This window comes from Neofelis nebulosa, chromosome 1 (genome assembly GCF_028018385.1).
Source record: "Neofelis nebulosa isolate mNeoNeb1 chromosome 1, mNeoNeb1.pri, whole genome shotgun sequence".
Classification (NCBI taxonomy): Eukaryota; Metazoa; Chordata; class Mammalia; order Carnivora; family Felidae; genus Neofelis; species Neofelis nebulosa.
In genome coordinates, this window is record NC_080782.1 from 36,974,984 (window position 1) to 36,999,018 (window position 24,035).

Sequence of the window (24,035 nt, forward strand, 5' to 3'; positions counted from 1 at the left end):
AAAGTACAAAAATTATGACAAATCAATGATCTCTATCATAATTTTAGAATTGTGAACTTACATATAGCTCGATATCTATAACTTTTCATCCATCCAGTTATTACAAGAAATAAAACTAGAACCTTAATCCTTCCTTTAGCAGCTCATATATTATATCACTCTCTACTGCTAATATTTCTGCTTATATTTTACCTACTCTAGAATAACAAAACCCACTTGGGAGCAGACCTACATTCTAGAATAAACTTTTTTTTTCCTAATTGTTAAAAAGCTACTGAGTCAATAAAATTAATAAATATGCATAAATACACAAAGAAACAACACCTTGAGGTATTCAGATTCACATTGTTATAATTCAACAAAAGAATCATCTATTTTTGAAGTAATGAGGACACCATGGATTGAAAAATTATCTGAAACAGAAAAAAAAACCCACAAATTTTGTTTTGATTTAGAAACTATATCTTTGTAAGTTAATGCCTAGAATTCTTTAAAAATTTTTTTTAAGTTTATTCATTTTTGAGAGAGAGAGAGACAGAGCATGAGCAGGGGAGGGGCAGAGAGAGGGAGACACAGAATCTGAAGCAGGCTCCAGGCTCTGAGCTGTCAGCACAGAGACTGAGGTGGGACTTGAACTCACTAACCGAGAGATCATGACGTGAGCCGAAGTCAGACACTCAACCGACTGAGCCACCCAGGCTATGTCTATGCCCCTAATGTCTATAATTCTTAAGAGATACATACTGATATATGTAGAGGTAACATGACAGGACAGCTGGGATTTTGCTTTTATAAAATCACCAAATCAGTCTTTAATTAAATGTTTTTCACTTTGATACATTTTCTATTGGCCATTAATTCGTTCTTTAAACAATCTTCCTTTTTGACATAGTAATTATAGTGAGAATTCTCACTTTCTTTGTGGGAATATACACAGTTCTGAATTCCTTTTAAAAGTAAGATAGGGGTCCTAGATTTTAAAGGCAACAGATCACATATTTTTATATTCAGACAGCTATCCACAGAACAATGAATTGTAAAGAATTAAGAATTTTATTTTCCTCTAAGTTACTTTTTAATTTGGTTTTGTATTTGGCAAACCCATAGAAAAGTCCTTTCAATGTTATTCCCTCTGATCTTCCTTGGTCACTAAATTTAAAAACAAAAAACTTACCAAAAATTTCATCAATAATTTCTCATTTGAAGTAATACAATAAAGCATAATAAAAAAGCTTTCTGTTATTAAAGTAGTAAATTAAACCCAACATGGCTTTAAACATTTTCTATTTAGTACTAGAACCCTATAAATATTTATCTAAGTATTTCCTGACAAAATGGTTCAATATGGGTTTTGGGTAAGTGATGCATTGCTGTGAAATAGGGTTAAGTTGCAGAATATAAGCTTCTGGATCAAACAAGGAATTCATCACCTTTCAACCTAATTGCCTGAAGTAAAGAATATCTGAAACTCTCTGCCAAAGTCTATAAATTATAAGCATGTGGGTAAACATATAATTATGAGACCTTAGAGTGAAGTCTGGGATGTTATAGAGGACTAGGTCCCATTCTTTATACATCTGGCTTTTATGGCTTTACCACTTTCTTTGTGAGGAATTAGATTCTTTTTTGTGGGATTTTATGAGATTATTTATTGTAATTAATAGCACATGCTGTAATTCAACAATTCCTTTAAGAAAATGCTATTATTTCTGAAATGTTTCCAGAGAAATATAATTACCATTTTCATAAAGGAAGTTAATGGTGACATAAGGTCTTTCATTACATATTAGAAATACATTGTTTTGTTTTGTTTTGTTTTGCTTCCATGTGATTCCTGGACTCCTATTATAACAAGATAAGCCCTGGAATTACTATTTTCAACCTCATAGTATTAGTAGACATAAATCTACTAATGCTAGATTTATATACTAACCCTGCTGTATAGACAATGTTCAATGCATTGAAATGAATTTCCTCCTTTTTGGTCTTTAACATTCTGTGTTCAAAAGTAATTTGACTTTTTGGAGCTATCCCCAAATCTTACTTTGGAAGAGGCAAAGTAAGTTGCCTATTTTGACACTGGTCAATACCCAGAGGCTAATTTCAAATAGGCAAATCCACGTATCTCCATCTTGATTTATCTACCTAACAAAAGAACATCATAATGTATGTAGTATTACTTTTGATGTACACATGAATGTGTAGAGTGCTTAGGCCCAAACTAATTGTCTCTTGAGCTCTTATTAATTAATGCACTCTGGCAGGCATAATCATCTCATTGACTGGTTGCTGAGACTATGAAAGGCTCTGTTAAAACCTTGTTCACAGAAGATATGGAATAAGAAAACTATTCCTTTATGGGAGCACATACGTCTACAGATAGACACATTAACCAAAGAAGGAAAAATCTAATCCAATTCATGCATAGCCAAAATGTCTTATTGTCTAAGGGCAGCTTGTAGGATAAATGTCAGTGTGACTTTACTCAAATTCCTGATCAAAGAGCTGATACCACTGATTAATTAATATTCTCAGGGTTTTTTTTTCCATCTACAAGGTAGACATCCTTAAGTGATATATTCCCATCTAAATCAATTGTCTTAACGCTACTGCATGCAAACCCAACTTCACAGAAAAATGGCACCATATATGACACTCAATGAACTGTCGAATGAATGAGAATGCTGCAGGGATTTAACAATAATAGCAGAAACAACTTTAGATGATCTTCACAGTGGAAAGCTTTTGCTTTTGTGTTTTAAACCAGGGAATTTAAGAAAACTCTATTATTTCCTACCTTCCAAGTAATCTAACTTGACTTGAAACCTGGTTTGAGTACTCACAATGTATGTAGCAGAAAGACAGGTTGCTCTGACCTACTCTCAATATGCTGCTAAGTGGTACTTATAAGAGTCAACAACAACAACAAAAAAGAATTAAGGTAAGTTTCTAAAGCAGCTCTTTATTTTTATTTTCACAAAACCTAGACTACAAAATACATCAGTGGAAGGCTCTGTGCTTTGCATTTGTCCAGCTCAGAATATCGTGTTGTTCATATGACTTCAATGAAAGGAAAGATCTGGTAACAAATTCTCACTGGATTCTTTTTATAGTATTGTAGTTCTAGAATTCTGCCCAGTTGGAGTTTAATGACTCCAGACAGGATAGGTAATTAACTCTCCAAAACTGAAGAATGCTCTGAGTTAATTTGACTCAGAATCCCCAATTGTGCCCTAATATTTGCAAAAGTGTTTACCATGATTTTTGTATATTCCATCTTGTTTTTGAAAGGTTAAATCCCAAACTGCACTATATGGCAGATATCCATAAATTAGCTGAGTTCTTTCAAAACATGTCCACATACTTTCTTAATGTTTGTTTATTTTTGACAGAGAGACAGACAGAGCACCAGCAGGGGAGGGGCAGAAAGAGAGGGAGACACAGAATCCAAAGCAGGCTCCAGGCTCTGAGGTGTCAGCACAGAGCCCAACGCGGGGCTGGAGCTCATGAACCGTGAGGACATGACCTGGGCTGAAGTCTGATGCTTAACTAGCTAAGCCACCCAAGATGCCCCTGTCCACAACTTTCTTGATATACTGGATTCAGGGGTTTTTCAGTCTAACAGCCAGATAATGATCAGTGGGCCTTAACTATCTTTAAGCACTTGATGTATTATGTTTTACCTAACCACACAAATTATCAAAAGTGATTTAAGACTTTTCATAAAAACAAATAATCCAGTGAAGAAATGGGCAGAAAACATGAATAGATACTTCTCTAAAGAAGACATCCAGACGGCCAACAGGCACATGAAAAGATGCTCAACATCACTCCTCATCAGGGAAATACAAATCAAAACCACCCTCAGATATCACCTCAGGCCAGTCAGAGTGGCCAAAATGAACAAATCAGAAGACTACAGATGCTGGAGAGGATGTGGAGAAACGGGAACCCTCTTGCACTGTTGGTGGGAATGCAAACTGGTGCAGCCACTCTGGAAAACAGTGTGGAGGTTCCTCAAAAAATTAAAAATAGACCTACCCTATGACCCAGCAGTAGCACTGGTAGGAATTTACCCAAGGGATACAGGAGTGCTGATGCATAGGGGCACTTGTACCCCAATGTTTATAGCAGCACACTTAACAATAGCCAAATTGTGGAAAGAGCCTAAATGTCCATCAACTGACGAATGTATAAAGAAATTGTGGTTTATATACACAATGGAGTACTACGTGGCAATGAGAAAGAATGAAATATGGCCCTTTGTAGCGACATGGATGGAACTGGAGAGTGTTATGCTAAGTGAAATAAGCCATACAGAGAAAGACAGATACCATATGGTATCACTCTTATGTGGATCCTGAGAAACTTAACAGAATCCCATGGGGAAGGGAAGGAAAAAAAAAGAGGTTAGAGTGGGAGAGAGCCAAAGCATAAGAGACTCTTAAAAACTGAGAACAAACTGAGGGTTGATGGGGGGTGGGAGGGAGGGGAGCGTAGGTGACTGGTATTGAAGAGGGCATCTTTTGGGATGAGCACTGGGTATGGTATGGAAACCAATTTGACAATAAATTTCATATATTAAAAAAAAAAGACTTTTCATAGCATGCATTGATCTGTCCCTAGTCTTGGCTTCATGAACAGTGATCATTTAAAGTCTAGATTTCTTCTACGTTCTCAGTACTGATTCAAGACTTCAAATATAACTTTATAATTTTTATCAAAGTAACAGGATCAAAAAAGTCAGAAATGGTTCTTTTGACAAAGGCTATTCTTATTCTTAAAGTACAAAACAAGGCTGGATACTTTTGTTTCTTTTTAATTCTGCACCTGCATGAATCGAATTATCTTTTATATGGAGTGTCTATATGCCACGTTGACACAGAAAATAAGAAAACAAGTATTTACCAACTCAGTCTGTTTCACAGTGAACATGTTATTTAGGATTCAATATGTTGTAACTCTAGTCAATATTTTTTTAAAAAAATTTTTTTAACGTTTATTTATTTTTGAGACAGAGAGAGAGAGAGAGAGAGAGAGAGAGCATGAAAGGGGGAGGGGCAGAGAGAGAGGGAGACACAGAACCGGAAGCAGGCTCCAGGCTCTGAGCCATCAGCCCAGAGCCCCATGCGGGGCTCGAACTCACGGACCGCGAGATCGTGACCTGAGCTGAAGTCGGATGCTTAACCGACTGAGCCACCCAGGCGCCCCTCTAGTCAATATTTTAAGAGCCCTAATGCACCTTCGATAATTCTTAGCTTGAAAATGATCCAGGTTACCTTACCATGCTTTAGGTACAAAGTGCAGAAGGTTTTACTTGATCTCTGAGAGAAGAGCACTGTTCACAGTAATCTCTTTGAACACTGACCAGTGACTGCTCTCCCTATTCTATGTAGGATCTCACTCAGAAAGGCCGGTCCACAACCTTCAGAAGAGTCAACCACCTGGGCCTCTCATGTCAGTCTCTGTAAACAAAGTGCAGTTATTCAGTCCACAAACTCACTCACCAATTGTCAAATTCTCATGCTGTTGAGTGCTTTCTTTCTGGATTTTTCTTTCTACTGTCCCTTCCAAAACTCGTTCTTCATCAATGATTAACTCTCATATACCCTCAGCCTTTTCGTAACACTCTTCCTCTTCTTCTATGTGTTTCCTGAGACATAGGGACCCCCCTCACCCTCTCCAAAGCCTCAGCTTTCCTGGTAGCTCTCGCAAACAGAGTTGGTTCAATTCTTTCCTATTTCATAAGCCTTAGGTTCTTTTGGCAGTGGCCTCATTTTCCCAGCTCGCCTTTTGCTGCTGTCAGACAATTATTTGTCCAGCTGTAGTTTAAAAAAAAAAAAAAAGTCTTCTCCTCAGCGCTCATTCCATTTGGCTATTCCACTCATAACGTTCCCTCATTTCTGCATATAACAACCTCCCAATCTCCAGCCTCAGCACATCTCCATTTATTAGAGAACTCTGTATTTTTCCACTGCCTTTTCTCTGCAAAATGTCAACTGCTGATTAATTAAAACAGCTACTTTCTATACCTGAACTGCTGAAGATTACTGGAGAGGAAACTAGATTATGGCTATTAAAATTTTTTTTTGTAATGCCCACCTCATTTGAGACCTTGGTCTATGGTCTATTCATTTCCTCATTCCTAACACCACTGATCCTATATTTATTCCTCTCTTCTATCTCCCCCAAAGCTCATGACTATCCTACTCAGTTTCAGATTAAAATTTTACCTTTTCCAGAGGAAACACATTCTTATATTTTAATCCCCTCAACTCTGACCCCTCATACCTTCAAACAAACAAACAAACAAACAAACAAACAAACAAACATCTGTAAGTTTTCTTACTGGCCATGGCCTAATATCAAAAGACGGTGTGTTTTTTATTTAAGATGAATCGCTACCAACCTTTTCTAAACTTTTTCCTCCTTCAGAAACCTAAATAATTAGTTCACAGGTCCTCAACTTATGGGGAAAACCAACTCTCTCCGCAACCGTTGTGGACAGACCCTTTTGTAAAGTACAGAAAAAACGAATTGATATAAAAATGAAATTAATAAAACCCAAGACATATGTAATACAGCCTAAAGTTCTTAAATGTGGTGGCAATTACCTGATGGCTTTTTCTTCAGAACTGTTAACTTCTACATGAGCTTTATCTCAAATATTTAGAAATAATAAAATTTCTCATTTCCTCAAAACCATTTCAAATTGAAGAAGAATTTTCATTTCCTAGGTACTAACCTAATTCTTCCCCTCCCCCCTTTATATTCTTTTCAGTTTGGCTTCTCAAAAAAACTCTCCTCCCTGGAATTTTGAGACAGAGAGAGCTGGCCTGCCTTCACCCACCTTTAGTGGGTAAAGTGATTTTCTTTTCTCGGTTACATGTGCAAATTACCATCTGGTGCAAAATCTGATTTCCTGAAGGACATATGTGTCATAGCTACTCTGTGCTTCTGTCCCCCTCCCCCTTCTCCATGGATGAAAGGAGTGTGCAGATATTTAAGGCTGACTTCATTTTCCCAAATGGGAAACTGAAACTTAGGAAAAAATATACATCTATTTGAGCGTTCTTTTCGAAGTGGCACAGATATATCACTGGAATTATAGAGAAAAATATGTCTCATCACGACTCTGCACTAAGACTAAACAGTACTAATACAGTCATAACAACTACATACTTATAGAATAGAATGTACTATTTATCTGTCACGACTATTAAGACATAAAGTATAGTTGACTACACATGTGTTATTTTGATCATGTCCACACACTTTTTTAATAAACATATACGTATGTATAAAATAAGAAATTCAGGGTGCCTGGGTGACTCAGTCAGTTAAGTGTCCAGCTTCAGCGCAGGTCACAAACACATGGTTTGTGAGTTCAAGCCCTGTGTTGGGCTTTGTGCTGACAGATCAGAGCCTGGAGCCTGCTTCAGATTCTGTCTCTTTCCCTCTCTCTCTCTGTCTCTCTCTGTCCCGCTCATGCTCTCTCTTTCTCTCTCTCTCAAAAACAAATAAACATTAAAAAATTTAAATAAAAAATTCAATTCTATATATTTTTGTTGCAGTGAAATTGTCACATTTCTTAATTCTCTTTTGCATTGACTATTACTTAAACTCTATGACTTTTTCTTTGCTTTGCCATGTATTGTATATCATCCATTTCTAATCCTACATATTTTTATACAGGATTCTAATTTCATATACCTAAACATTTAAAAAAGTATGTCTTCATGCAAAATTGCTCTTTGTTTAGCTTTGCTAGTGTGAGAAAAGTCTAAGAACATGAATTATTAAAGAAACAAAAAATGGCAAAATCCTATAATATGGATTCTTTGAAGATTTTGACAGAAAACAATGATATGAAACAGTTACAGTGTAAACTGTAAAAGGTATAAATTTTGAAAACTGGGAAACACATGCCTGATGGTATAGAGTTGACACTCAGCAAATGTTTTTTCTCCCACAGAGATTACTCAACTAACAATGCATTTTCATAAATGGGTCAGCACTAACGAGTATCTAACGGAGACAAAACATTTCTACAAAGCTTACTCATTTTCCTATAAATTTCAAGTCATTATCAGCTGATGACTGGGAATAGGTCTGAAACAAAAATGCTTATGACAGGCGACATTTTTTTAATCAAATATATCTACATTCACATTTTTTAAATTTGTCATGAAGAAAGAGTACATCCTCTTAACTTATAGGGGGGCTATGTAGTATAACAGAACATCTATTTATTGGACTGTGCCCTAGAAAACACAAAAGAGCAAGCATAACCCCCATGTGCTTAATTTACTTTAGGAAGTAGCTTACTGGGCAAATCAAATTACAAATGAATATTGAAAATGGTTCTATTAAGAAGAGTGTTTGATGGATTAGTACTATGGAAAAAATGAAATTAATTAAAATTAAACAATTTAAAATCATTGTCTATTCCTGTATTACAAATTTCAAATGGCTGTAAACGTATACAATATATGCAAATTATATAACTACTGAAATATTTTAATAAAGAAAATAAAAAAATATATTTTATAAACCACCTAAACCTTATTTTAATAATGGTGGTGGGAAGGATTTTTCATGCTTACTAGACACATTTATTTCAGGATAAAGTCAGCACTAAGATACTGATTTAATGAAATTTAATAAATTTCTTTTTGAAACTTCAAATCTTATCTCAAAAACGCAAAATGAAAATTTATTTTTTAAATAAAAATTAATATTCTCTTTTTATTGTCTAGCACACAGTAAAAATGATATTCAAGTAAACAGTCAGAAGTGGCTACATAAGTGTGTGTGTGTGTGTGTGTGTGTGTGTGTGTGCAGAGAAAGAGGATGAAAAATTAAACTAATAACCGCATTAGCAATATTCATTGACTTCTGTAGCTCTTGTGAATGCATTTCAAATGGTATTTCCATAACACTGTGGTTTTGGGAGAAGACTGAAGAATAATTCATTTTAGAAACACCATAATGCTAATAATAATCTCATTTTTATCTGTAGTATCTCATGTCAATCTTTTTCTTACTTTCTCTTTGGTATAACTGCAGTCTCATCAGATTTGTAATATGTTACACATTCCAATAAGTACAAATTTAGTTGTCTCTACCTTTGCGCTACACATAGTAACATTATTCTAGTTTTTGTTATCAGTTCATTTGCTAAGCATATGAAACGAATCACATGGATTCATGCTTTTGGGAAGGGCAAAAATAGACGATACAATGGAATGGAGAAATGAACTTAATCCTTGTAAGAAGATACTTTACTTTGGAGACTTCATCTCATTAACTTGTATTTTAAAATACATCTAAATGATGATCACTGTTAAAATAGAGAAAAGACCACTTCAGTGTACAAGCTTTAGTAACTAAACTATAAAAGCAAATAAAGCAGAGGATATTTAAACTCATTTTATATACTCTGTAAATTGTTTTCCTACACACAATATCCTGTTGATATTACCTAGTCAATACATAGCTATTGAATTGCTTTGAAATTACCAAGTAAGAATGTCACAGGTATTTTCATACCATTCAGATATCATCCAGAAAGAATTTTTATACTAATCTTCAGTTAGTCAAATACTATTAAACTATCTTTGAGAAATGTATAAAAACATAATATATTTTGGTGGTCTCTAGCAAATATAGTTTTAAGTATGCCTCATATGATATTATGTATTATTACGGGTTTCATTTTCTATACTTTCTGTGAGAAAAAAATCAACTCTAAAATTCTTGGTTTCACATTCATGAACTTTGTTATATTGACAAATGATAATAAATGTTTAGTATCTCAACCAATTTTTTGGCCTACAATATTAAGAATTGTAGTGTTTGTGGTATGGTGAAATCTTTAAAATTTGGACATATATATTTGCATGGAGCATCAAACTGATAGGTACAAATATTTTTTCAAAAATTTGAACTATTATTTTGCCAATCTTAGAGATATACAACAAAGGTAACATAAAAAAACCCACTGAAAAACAGTTTTTGCCATGTAAGAACTGAAAAAAATAGACATTGGAGAAATGGATAACTTGAAACCAGGAAACTAGAGTTCCAGTCCTGTCTTTGCATTAATCAGTTTCTAAAAATTTGCCTTAGCTTTTCAACTAAAAGAAAGAAGATGCAGCAAATTACCTCTGATGTGTAAAATTCCATAATACCCTTTACTTTAGAAATGAAAAAAATACAATTTTAAAAAGTGAAAACACAGGGAAGTCAATTACACACACACACACACACACACACACACACACACACACTGGAAGATAAACTGGAAGTAAAACACTGATTTATATAAGTAATTTCCCTAAACCTTGGTTTGTAAAACAAATAAATAAAAATATAATAATAAAACTAATGGTAATGTAAATACGTGGTATAATAAAATGTGATAGAAGCCATTATATTTAAAATAATTGCACGATGTCTTTCTCAACATCCCCTTCACCATTTACAGTCTAGAAAGGTTGTGTGCAAACCAGCTCATTGCATCATTTTCCAAAAGAAGCCAATAGAAAAGACAAGAGGAAAAAAAGCTGGCTTCTGAAAAAACCATTAAGATGAAAACAATGCTTCCTCATAATTTTTTAGTAGGAGCTGTAAGAATTACCTCATGCATTGGCACGTCATCTTGCTACTCTACAAGATGAGCCAGTCAACTTAAGAATACTAATTTATTTGAGTGGATTTGTGTCAGAGTTGCCCTGGGAGAAGAAAAATGGTGTTGGGTCACTGTCTTGGCAAAAATGCCTTCTGAAAGAAATCACTAAGCACATGATTTTGGGTATGAAACCATAAAATACAGCTACAAATTTTAGCGAGTAAACCATACATTCGGCCATTTGGTGAAACCCAATAAGTGAGAAAAACGTAGCATTATTGCAACCTCCCGAAAAGAAACTTAAAAAATAAACAAGGGTTGGCAAAGTTGCCAGCAACCCAAGAAACATTGGAGTAGGGTTTGATCTATTGGAAAATGGCATGATTTCAGATTCACTAGTTGAACACTTTCCAGAACCACATATGCATTATAATGCTTCATCAGTTCAGATAATAGAGCATCAAGATATTTGCCAGACCACCTGAAGTGCTGAATATACTTCAGTATCCGAATGGTTCTAGGAATTATATAAATTGCTGTATGTGGAAGGACCCTTAAAAGGAATACAATTTTTTTGTATAAATTTGATTTTTCTAATCACCAAAGCCACTTACCAATATCGGCCCTGTGCAGAATAACAGTAGGCACTGGATTCTCCAGTGTTCATGGTCTCACCTCCACCACACATTCACACACTCATGCAAACACTCCTGTCTCCAGCATCCACCCACCCGTTTTAAACAGGACTGAGTTTTCTCTAGACCTGCTGCAGAGCTCTCAGAATTGTTCTTCCTTTTAACACACACATCTTGTAGTAACCACTTTTGATTTATTTGGGGTGGGGTGTGGTTAGGGGAGTCAGGACACATGTGAGATATCTTTCTCTCTTACCCCTTTAAAATATCTTGTCTGGGTATAGAATTCTAGATTGAAAATCTTTTTCTCACAGATATTTGAAGACTTAACTCCATTCCTTCCAGCATCTAGCTAAACTGTATCTTTTGCCAAATAGGAGTTGAATCGCTTCAGTGAAAAGATAGGAGGTTTACATGGGGATACATGAAAAATGCCCCAAATCCATGTATGTGTGTGCAGGGTGTGAGACATAGGTTACAAGTAATGATTTGCACAGTTGTCATATTGACCTTAAATTCCATACCTTTCCTGCATTCAGTCCTATTGCTCAGTTATGTTCTGCATTAAGCCTTCTGACTTCAAATCCAAATGTCTCCACAGTTCACAGTACAGACAGGCTCTCACCTCTTTTGCAGACCCTTTTGCAGTATATTCCAGGATCTGATTTTCTCTCTGTGGGCTATTCTTCATTCTACTCCCTTTCATTTTAATCTTGTAAAAATTTTGGGAACTTTCCCATCTCAGTAAGAGCTCTCTGCTCTTATTCCCTTCTGTTTTATAAATGCATTCCTTTTTTCACTTTGTTTCTTTAATAGTGCTGGAGTCTTAGGAGGAACAAAATGCCCATATATGTGTCTTATCTGTCTTCCTCAACTAGAAATCTCTTCTTTTTTTTAATGTTTATTTATTTTTGAGGGAGAGAGAGAGAGAAAGAGAGAGAGAGAGACAGAGCATGAGCAAGGGAGGGGCAGAAAGAGAGGGAGACACAGAAACCAAAGAAGCAGGCTTTAGGTTTGAGCTGTCAGCACAGAGCCCGACGCGGGCCTTGAACTCAGGGATGGCAAAATCATGACCTGAGCTGAAGCTCGACACTTAACCGACTGAGCCACCCAGGAGCCCCAAAACCTCTTATTTTCTTCCCAATTTTTTGAATCATCAACCCTAATATAAAAGGACTATACAACTCAAACTTATAGCTACACATTCTTTCTGGAATAACTGATTTGTTCCAATAAGCTGTTGACATATTCAACTACCAATAAGTCATTATTAAATTAGTTTAACTTTGTAGCATACTTTCCAACCTCCAAGTTACCCTCCCTCAATAATTCTCCTCATAAATAGGTTTGGTTTCACACACCTACATTTAAAAATAAATTTAGAATCTCTTTGTGAAATCTCTATCCTATTCCTAAAATTATGTTGGGCTTTGTTGTAACAGATTTAATTCATAAATTAATTTGTGTCTGTCATTATTTTTCAACATTTATTACTTTTTCAACATTATTATGTCATATTTTCACCTTCTTTGGAAATATGGTCTTCTTGGCATCCAGAATTAACAGGCTATGATTCAAACTTGAACATGTTAGATCTCTGCTTGAACTTTTGTTAGAGATCCAGATAATCTTTAGGATGTCTGAACTCCTTGGCCTAGTATAAAAGGCCCCTTGTGATCTTCCCTCTGTCCACTATTTCACCATCATGTCTCATCTGTCCTCTATAGGTAATCCATGCTTGGGGGGAGACCAAACTTGTCATAGTACCATTTATACAACATGATTGATCAGGGCCTGTATCTGTTCACATAGTATTGTCTCTTGGTATAAGGCTTTCCATCCCATCTCTTTTTGGATTGATGACTTTCTTATTCATATTTCAAAACTTGGCTCAAACATCACTTCCTCAGGAAAGGCTTACTTGACTTCTCTCGGGAGAGAATTAAGAGTTTCCTCCCATAGGACCTAGTCCATAATTCTATAAAAATGTTTTATACTTGACTATAATTACATGTTTATATGTCTGTGTCCTCAACTAGATTGTAAACCCCTGGAGGTCAAGCACTGTATTCACATAGCAGGAGCTTAACACATGTTTATAAAATATAAGAATATGAACAAGAGATGAAGGGACAGGAAGAAAGGAAGGAAGGAAGGAAGGAAGGAAGGAAGGAAGGAAGGAAGGAAGGAAAGAAGGAAGGAAGGAAGGGTGGGAGGGAGGGATAGAAGGCGGGAAGGAGGAAGGAAGAAAGGGAGGCAAGGAAGCAGGGAGGGAGTTGGCGGGTGGAAAGAAAGAAAGGACTTCCTAGGTTGAAAACAAGTGGACATTTTAGTAAATAAGGACCTTTGGGATTATTAAATATTTTTTTCAAATTCTTTGTGTGTGTGTGTGTGTGTGTGTGTGTGTGTGTGTGTGATAACAGAATGGAGACTCTGATTTGAAGAGAATCTTCATCTTGTGCCTATAATGAAATAAGTTATATACAAATTTTGTTTGTAATTTTTGTACTCATTAATTCTAGACTATCTGTCATCCTTTGTCACACCCGGATTACATGATCAATATCTATATAGACATTGTCATTGCGTAGCTTGTCCTTATTCAAGCTTTTAATTACCAAACCTTACTTCTCTGGTGCCATCTTTTTTCCTACCTAGTTTTTATTCTTCATTGTCTTATTCTCACTAAACTTTTTTTTTAATTGTTTGAGGTGCCTACTCTTGGAAAAGTTCCATTTTCTCCTGCTCTCTTCTCACTGCTCATCATTTCCTTCGTTACCCAGTCTGACACAAAAGTCCATCATTTCAACCAGTATCTTACCAAAATTGTCAATTATCTTCTGCTCTGATGCATCTTCATGGTAATATCCTGTTCCAAGATTATCTGACTGTCCACAATCTCACTCCTATATATGAGCTTCCATATATTGCTGAAGAGAATGCCATAACCGCACAACTAGCTCATAGTTTTAACATTAACTAGATTTTCAACACTGTTTAGTGTTATCTGCACATCCCTACACAGCATAAATCTGAATCTCAGGTTAGCTAGTTCAAACTTTTCCAAGTCTCCCAAAGTCTACCATGCTTCACCTGCTTATTTCATCACAAGAAAATATTTAACTTCCAATTTTACTGAGAAACACTGTCATTTACAGACAAGTTTACATCCATTCTTTCTCCTTACTTTCAAGTGGATGTCATTTGTTTCCCTCTCTGACAACTCTTTCTCTTTTCTTAATCTTGCTATATTCTCAGTGGCCTTGTTTCATTCATTATCCTGTCTTCTTCCTCAGACTCATCCCTATATTTTCTCTTATCAGAATTTAAGCATATTTAAATCTCTCCTATATTAAAAATTTGTCCACTCAACCTCTATTCCTCTCTATCCACAATACTAATATCTACTTCTTGTCTCAAATATATTGAAAAGTTGTTTACATATTCTCCAATTTTGACCCTATATTCACTTTTAAACATGTGGAATCTGATGTCTCCTATTTCAGCTGAGAACATTCATGGTGAAATCGACATACATCTCTGTGGCTATACAATAAGCAATTTGCAAACTACATTTGCTTGACCTCCCTGTATATTCACCAGGTTTTATTTACTCCTCCTCCACACTCCGCTTTCTCTGTTTCTGATAGTTTAATAAGCAATTTTCCTTATTGCTCCTCATTTATTCCCATTTCTCTCATGAAGTATAATTCGGTGTCAAGGTATACAGTCTCTGCTCTCTAGGAATATAAATTACTCAGATTCCACTCTACACACTCTCCTTGAGGGACCTTTCCATTTCTATAACTTCAATCATTACTTATAGTCAGGGGGCTCCATTACCTTGAATTCTACTGAAGACACCCTGTTCATTTTATTTATTTATTTTTTAAAGTTTATTGATTTATTTCAAACAAAGAGTGAGAGTGGGCAGGGGAGAGAGGAGAGAGAGAAGATCTGTACTGCCAGCATGAACCCAGTGTAGGGCTGGAACTCATGAACCGAGAGATTATTACCTGAACTGAAATCAAGAGTCCTCCCTCTTCATTCTAAAATCCACAGTCAGGTCACTCTGAAGATGTATGAAACTGTATTAAACTCTTCCCACCTCCATATCCCAGGTGAATTCTCTACAGGGACTAATACATACCAAGCCTCACCGAAGCGTCTCCTCAGGCTAATGCTAGGTTTACTCTGTTCCCTCGTCCTCCACATTCAATTAGTAACTACAACCTGTGAGTATCCCGCCATAAAAGTTTTTGAATCACAAAGTCTTCAATTCAGACATTCCTCATTTTCCACTTGAGTTATTCCAAAACTTCCTAATTTATTTCTAGCTCTCTTGATTTACCCTCTGGTACCCTGCAACTAGAGTTTTCTTTCTAAAACATAAATACGATGATGCCACTTTCCTGGTTAGAAACCTTTAATGAAGCTCCATTAAATCTGAGATAAAGGCCAAGATCCTAAGTGTAACATTTATGGCCCTTCATGGTCTGGTCACTGCTTACTTCTCAGGCCTCATATGCATCCCTTTCTCTTAGCCTCCATGGTATTTACTTCTAATTACTATATTTGAAAATGTTTATGATTCTTCTTTCAGTCTCCATTAAAATATAAGCTCGATGAGGAGGATTTTATCTTACTCTATTAGTATCTCAAAGTATCTCTTTGGCACAAAGTCTTTAATTACAATAAACATATGTCAATTACAAACAGTTGATTGGAGAATGGATGAGTGAAATCCACTACCTGTTAATGTTAAGTCAGTTTCATGTTTATATAAAATAAACAGCACACAAATACTGCAATCCAGGTGTCACCTACTCAAAAATAATGTATATTTTTAAAAATGAAAATGATTCCAATGGGATATTTATTTACCCGTTAAGTCTAGTAGGAACTAGTTGAGTATGTAAAATAAACTAGTGGTTAATTATGTTTTAATTACTTTTATGGTCATTGTCATATGTTGTATGATCATAAAATTTTTACATGTTCTACAATCATAAAATTGTTAAATGGAGGAGATTGGTTTCTATGTTCTCAATGTTCTAAGTTTCTAGAATTTTTAAAATATTGCAGGACTAACAATGTTTTTATGAAGGCACAGACAATTTTGAATTTTTGTGACTATTTTCAATTATCCCAAAAAAACAGTATCCTCTGATGCTGGATCTGAGAACATAAACCCCACTGTATTTTAAGGAGTTCCAGATCCATTATCAATTTGAGTTAATGGGCTAACCCTGTAACAGACACCTACACCAAGCCAAAATCCACTCTATAAAACTGAATATTTGGACTTATTCCTATTAAGTTGGCATGATTTAAACTCAATAGGATTCAGTATTTCTGACAAATTCTAAATGGAGGAGTCCAAAAGGTTACTATCATTATTATCTGGGCTTTCACCCAGCATTCAAACTCACAAATCACTGTCATGTTTTCTGCTAAATTCAGCATCGATTCTAGACTCCACATTCTTTCATTCCTTTAGTATATTTATGTAGTATAAGAATTAATTGAAGAGTGTATTTCTGTATTATGCTTAGCAGTGTATTTAGAAATAAAAAACATGCATTTTTATTTAAGACTCAAAAGGTGAAAAGTTTTAATAAGTCTACCTCTCTACATACTTATATTTCTGTAACCCTTTTTTCTGTTTTTTTTTTCTTTTTATAAGTTTATTTATGTATTTTGAAAGAAGAGAGCACAAACAAGGGAGGGGCAGAGAGGAAGAGAGAGAGAATCCCAAGCAGGCTCTGCACTGTAAGCACAGAGCCTGATGTGGGGCTCGAACTCACAAACCACAAGATCATGACCTGAGCCAAAAACAAGAGTGGGATGGATGCTTAACCGACTAAGCCACCCAAGCACCGTTTGGAACCCTTTTTACTAACTGTTTTTGAAAAATATCAGCATTTCCTAAACAGTCATATTGAAGGGCCCAAATTTTGGGTTTCATATACAGAAAAAGAATTCTAAAAGTTTTAGAATTAAATTGTAAATAAAAACATTTACAAAGCATTTTTTAAAAGCAGCAGGCGAGAGTATCTAAAAGACATTTCTACCCTGAAAAGCAGACAAAAATGTTTTCAATATTCCTGTAGATGCTATCCATACTGCAAAGTTCTTTTAAGGATTTTATAAACCTTATTATCTGCCAACCAATTTGATAGATTATCATCCTTTAAAAGGAAATGCTATAGATTGGAGTGGGTCTCTCTCAAGTTCATATTAAGCCTTAACCTCTGACGTGTTGGTATTTAGAGATAGGGCCTTGGGAGGTAATTAGGTCATGAAGGTAGAGTCTTCATCAACGGATTGGGGCCCTAGAGCAAGAGACCAGAGAACTTGTTCTCTCTCTTTCCACCATGTGAGGATACAGCAGGCACATGGCCATCTGTGAACAAGGAAGAGGACTCTCACCAGACATCAAATCTGCCAGCACATGTCTTTTGGACTCTCCAACCTCGAGAACTGTGAGAAATACATATCTTGCTGAAGTCATTCAAGTCTATGGATTTCATTACAGAAGCCCCAGCTGACTAGGATGGGGCAGCATTAATTTTACTGTTAATTTGCAAATTAGAAGTCATATTCACTTAACAATTTTAAGTAAGCCATCTGGCTAAAAAAATGGAAAAAGCCTATATCTTTACATATTCAATGACTGTGTTGTCAGTGAGAACTTATGGTGAAGCCACTACTGAGTGTATGTAAGAAAAACCAGTATTAAGTGACTAGTATGTATTAGTATGGAATCTGCATGTTTCTAAGTATATGTGAAAAATATTTGAATTTTATGGTCAAATAGACTTGTCTCCTTGGGCATGGCAGAGCATGGAGAACAAGTTCAGGTCCAGGATTGACTAGGGAAATCTACGACCAAGTCGACTGGGATTGCCAAGACTGGAAGTTAACACAGAGTAAAACTGTCATTGCTGGATTAAAAACACAGTAAAATGGGAAATACAGTAGATGAGCAGTAGATAGGTTTAGAAGTAGACTCACCAACAAAAATTCAGAGAGAAGAAGACCTAACATCAAAGAGGAACACAAGCCCCAGACTCTTCCAGGTGCAGTGGGATCAATGACCAACCCAGCTTCCTAGAGTCAGGGAGATTCACTGCCTTTATACAATTGGTCAAACCTAGAAATGCTTAGAGTTTTATGATCATTCAATCAGTCAGCATGATTTTTTTATTTGGATTTCTTCTCCTTTTCCACCCCTCTGCTTCATTTGTATTCTAGATGTACATTAATTCTTTCCTAGGTTGGAGTTTCTGCTTTGTAAATGGTTTCCCTGTCTTTGAGCTGGATTTCTCCCCAATGATTTCTTCTTGATGGTACTGTGTGAAGTTTTTTAATCTTAAACTCGCTTCCTTACAGTCTGCTTTATACCTTTGGTTTGTCTCTTCTACAATCGGTTGGTGTGTGCCAAGAGTTGAGTTTTATGTTGGTCAATTCAGCACCATTTAGGAGGAAAAAATGAAAGGAGTATTTAAGCACATATGATATTCCTTTCTGCTTTTTTCCCCTTAATTTGAGCAATGTTTTCATTTTAGGCTATAAACCTATTTATGTCTAAATCATCCTTTTAAAAAATCAAAAAGGGAAAACAGCAACAAAAATAAAATTGGAAAGAAATCTCCACTCGAGTCCCCATGTAGATACCATTCTCTTTCATACTGACCCATCTACACTTCCTCATTTCCTACTCACTGCCTTAGCCCAGTCTCATTTTTGTGTCCATTGCCTCTTCTTGCCAAAGTCCACCTCAATGCCCTCTTGCTGACATAGCAATTTATGTTTTGCAGGCTAAGTTTTTTTTATCTCTATTGCTTTTCACATTTTAGATTATTGACTTTCTGAAACTTTTTACTCCCGTAGTTTTCCAGACATCCATACTATCAAAATACTTCTTTCGGTCTCATTCATAGATTTTATTGTTACTGTTGTTGCCTTTTACTGAAAATCCACTTTCTCTAGCTGATGCCTCTAATACTTCCCCTGAAAAACTCTTCTTATAGACTATATCTTCCCTGTTTTATTCCTCTATTTATTTTTTGTTTATTTATTTTAACCATACGCCCTAGACTCATATCAAACCCAACATGCCCCAAATCAAACTTAAAGTTACTTTCACTAAGCATTCTCTATTTTGGTTATTTTAGTTAGTGACAAAGACATTCACCCAGAAACTAAAGAAATCTGAGATTCAACCTTAACTATTTTGTTTTTGGTTCATCCTCTATTCCTACGAATTTTATCTCCTAAATATTTGGTGCCTTTCTCCCATTTGCATGTTTCTTGACTACCGATAATTCACATTCTCATCAATTTTAAACTTAATTACTATAATGACTTACAACTACTCAACAGATATATTCATTGATGAAAACTTAGAAAAATTAGAGACAAACAAACAAACAAAGCAAATACAAAATATTATTTAGTGCTACCACTGATTTGGGTTGGCTAGTTAGCTCAGCTGCTTACAGCATGATGCTGATAATGCACCCACTGATTTAATTGCTGTTAATATTTGGTATAGTTCTTCCTAGATATTTTTCTTTATTTATATTCTCTCTCTTTTTCCATATATTTTAAATATACATATATTTATTTAGGGAGAAATCAGTACATAAGTTTTTATAACCAGTATTTCATTCAATAGTACATAATGGGCATCTTCCCTCTTAGAAATAAATGTATTGTTTGTGATTATTTGTTGTAGGTCTTCCATGCATATGAATGGCATTTAAAACTTTTATATGGAATATTGTAGTTCAGGCTCTAATTGCTAATGTATTTAAAATATCTTCCTCTAAATTCATTGTATAAATGAACTAAAGTTTATTCAACCAATCTGCTACGACTGGACATTTAGTGAGCCATTTTAAACACAGCTTAATATTTTATAATTGAACCCTACCTATAAAAAGAAGAAGAAAAAACAAATGTCCTCAGCATGGCACAAATGACTCTGAATTATCCAACTTTCTCCTCTATCTCTAGTTTCACATCCTATTATTCTATAATTAAAACATCTACAGAAACTGACAAAGTTGGCTTAATTCATAATACAATCACACTGTAAGATCATTTGAATCTATAAACAGGGAGATATTTAAATGCTCATGGATTTGTCACATGCTTCAATTTTAAAGGTCACTTATTCATCCATTTGTGCCTATTGTAAGCCAGACACTTCGCTAGGTATGGATGACTCACAGGTGATCGAGGTGAGCACGATCCTGGGAACGTTTACTCTCATACAAGATGAGCAACTCTGCTTTAATTTGGTTTCAGCAAAACAAAGCAAAACAAAACCAACATTAAAATGCACCTAACCCTAGAAAAATTATACGTTATTCATCTGTTGGAGAAAAAAAAACAACTAAGTGAGGAGAAAACACAGTGGCTGTAGACAGACTGGATGCATGGGACACTATCATGGTGACATGCTGAAGCTTCCAGATTGTAGCGAGCAGCCAGGATGTAGCTGCAAACTTGGTGTGTCTGCAGGTGAGAGAACCAACAAGGAGCAGAGAGACACAGAGGGGGCAAATTAGCAAAAGTGAACACAATATCTAGTTTTTCCCGAGCAATATGAACCTCTATGTACAACTGCTGTCTGCCAGGTCCAAATTTAATATTTAAACCAAGTATTGCAATATTTATTTAAGCACATCTATATTTAAAAGGTTTAATAATTAAATGAAAATTTTAAACTTTTGTACTTATTTTACCCAAGATATTTTTAGAACAATTGTTTGCAGTATAGCATTAAAGCTTCTTCTGTATCCCTTAAAATTTCAGGTCTTTTGCAAAAAAAAAAAAAAAAAAAATTACCCCAAAGAATGGCAAATGTTCCATCCTTCAACTGGTGGGGGACTACAAGAATGTTCTTTAGGAGTCCAACATCAGGCTACTATTAATGCTCTCAGGAGAACTGGCTGCCCCTCAGGGAAAGGACATGGTTCAGCTACAGTGAAAATGCCTGTAGCGCTCAGTCCATGACATCAATTGTACTCGTAAAAAACAAGCTCAGAACCTGGGGGTGGGAGGGAGGGCAGGGTGGGTGATGGGTATTGAGGAGGGCACCTTTTGGGATGAGCACTGGGTGTTGTATGGAAACCAATTTGACAGTAAATTTCATATATTAAAAAAAAAAAAAAAATAAATAAATAAATAAATTAAAAAAAAAAAAAAAAAAAAAAAAAGAACCTGGCAACGTATCTGTGTTTCAGAAGATTGTAAGGCTTGAATGAGATGGACGTGCTTATTCATACTGGTGTGTGTTCACTGCAAGGTAGCTCTAATTTCTCATACTCAACACAGCGCTGGGTAAAACACTTAATGAACAAACATCTGTAAAAAAAAACACATCCAATTTCTTCACTGCGACTCTCATCCAAAAGGGTGTTGTCTACCTTGATCTTTTCTCACATGTAGAAAGAATAGAAGCCAAAGATCACAATTATAAAACACAAGGACTAGTATTTTTAGTTCCTTTGAATGCTTTCCCCTTCACTGTGATAAATTTCTCTCTCTGCAACCGGTTTTTTACTTCCAAATACTCTGAGGGTGTGTGTGTGTGTGTGTGTCACATTGTAATGCACCTTTAACTTTGATATCTCTGATTATCTTGAGCAATGGTAAAAATTTTAGTTATATATATTTACATTTTGCTGAAACATGTCTAAGTTAATCTAAAATCTGTCAGGTAAATCTCTCATAATGCTCGTACAATTATGTGCATACATTTGACCTAGAGTCAGGGCAATATAGTATACATGGCAAAAGGGCACATTAACACATATTGGCTTTATGTACATTTTTGAACTGAAACTTAGTTTTAAAAATAATTTATTCACTCTTTGAAGTATCAAAATTAAAATGCAGAAACCCTAATGATTGTCAAATTAGTCATCAAAATTTATAAAAATATTGAAAAAACCCTTTTCTTGGAACTTAACAAAAGCTTATCTACTTTGCAATTCAAGTGAATAATTCATTTTTAACAGAAAACGCATGTTCTGTTTGTCACTATGAAAAATTAAAAAAACACACATCTTCCACTGTGACATAATTATACTAATATTATATAGACTCTGACAACAGAGTTTACTTCAAGGTGTGATTCCATTTAACTCTAGGTGAAGTCAACATTTGTGTAGATAAAGATTGTGCAAATTTTCATTTAAAATAAATTTCTGCCCTTCATTAATAGTTTTTTCTTAATTTAAAGTTATTTAATTTACTAAGTAAACTTGTCTTTAAATCTGTCATCTTTACTGAAACTAGGATACAATAATAGAAATGGCTTGTGCAGTAACCCTGTATTCCATTTGGGGGGATGATATATATACAGTGTGTATATGTCCCTACAGACGTAAGACAAAAGCTATAAATTAGGAAGTACAGAACCTGTAATTATATTTTTTAGCAAAAATATTTTTCTTCATTCAACAGAAAAGTACTTTATACTTACATAAAGAATATAGCTGGAAAAATGAACAAAGTAACTTTTTACTACATTTAATAACGTGGAGTTTTATTCTTTCTAATAGACTTCTTTATTAACAATGTGAAAAGGGGGGCTAAGCTGTAATAATCACAAACAAATGTAATTTTCAAATGACATAACTATGCATGTAGGACAAGCTCAAAAACAAAACACATAACTAGTGCTCACAATGGGTCGTATGTGTACCACCACTTATTTTTTTTAAATATCTCATCATTTTATCACTGAAGAAAAATAAAAGAGAAAAAAGCTCTAAAGTGGCCACGGTTGCCTGTGGATTTGTTCACCTTTTTTTCATGTTCTCTACAATTTCATCTATTTCGTTATGAACTTAGGTCTCAGTGCAGCCTTTACTTCCTCTAGAAAACCTTCCTTGTGCCTCTTGGGATTGTAGTGGATATCCTCCCCCGTGTGTTCCCACAGCACCTTCATGCTTTATTTCAGCACTTAGCATGCTGAGGCATAACTGCCCGTTATTTGTCCTCTTCATTAGACCATAAACTCCACGTATATAAGAATTATGGTTTGTTTTTCATTATATTTCTAGTACTTTATATACGTATTTTTAACTTTACATAAAGCTCAATAAATAGGTATTGAATTCAAACTGATAAGAGTTTAAGCAAATTTGCAAGATCATAGATCCAGATAATTTTGCTCCATACTATTCCCAGGATACATTTATACCACCCTTAGGCATACTTGATTGAACCATTATAAACACATCAGGACATGATATACAATCTAATTTGAAAATCTGACCACCTAGCAAATATCAGCACTGTGTTAATTATGATACTTCGTATTATTGTCGTCACTTCTCAAAACTACTTAAAACATTCTTTCCAGAAACAGAAAACCTGTATGTTTTACCACCTTATTGAGGAGATCTAGCATTCAAGCAAAAGAAAGGGGTGGTAATTAGATTATTATACCATACCGATATTGCTAAAGGTTATGAGCACAGGCACATTGTTCACAAAGTGAGGAAAACAATGTCATCATGCAGAATGGTAATCTGAAGTTGGTCTATGGAAGAAATATGACCCCAAAAACTACCAAAAATGTGTTTTGAGAAATAATGTGCAAAGCCGGGACTAATTCTTTTAAAGCCAAAAGCAGGTTTTGCATAAACATATCGAAGGAAAAAAAGGAGAGAAAACAGCCTTTAGTTTTGTTGGTAAGAAGGTCAATAAACTTTCTAATAGGTGTTTATGAAGCTAGCATA

The 24,035-nt window shown here is 35.1% G+C and overlaps 1 protein-coding gene across 1 annotated transcript in view; it reads right to left on the reverse strand.

Annotated features, from left to right (window-relative positions):
* The window catches only part of HCN1 (hyperpolarization activated cyclic nucleotide gated potassium channel 1), a 393,365-nt gene that overhangs the window by 175,850 nt on the left and 193,480 nt on the right, over positions 1-24,035 (reverse strand). The gene's annotated exons all lie outside the window — the stretch shown is intronic.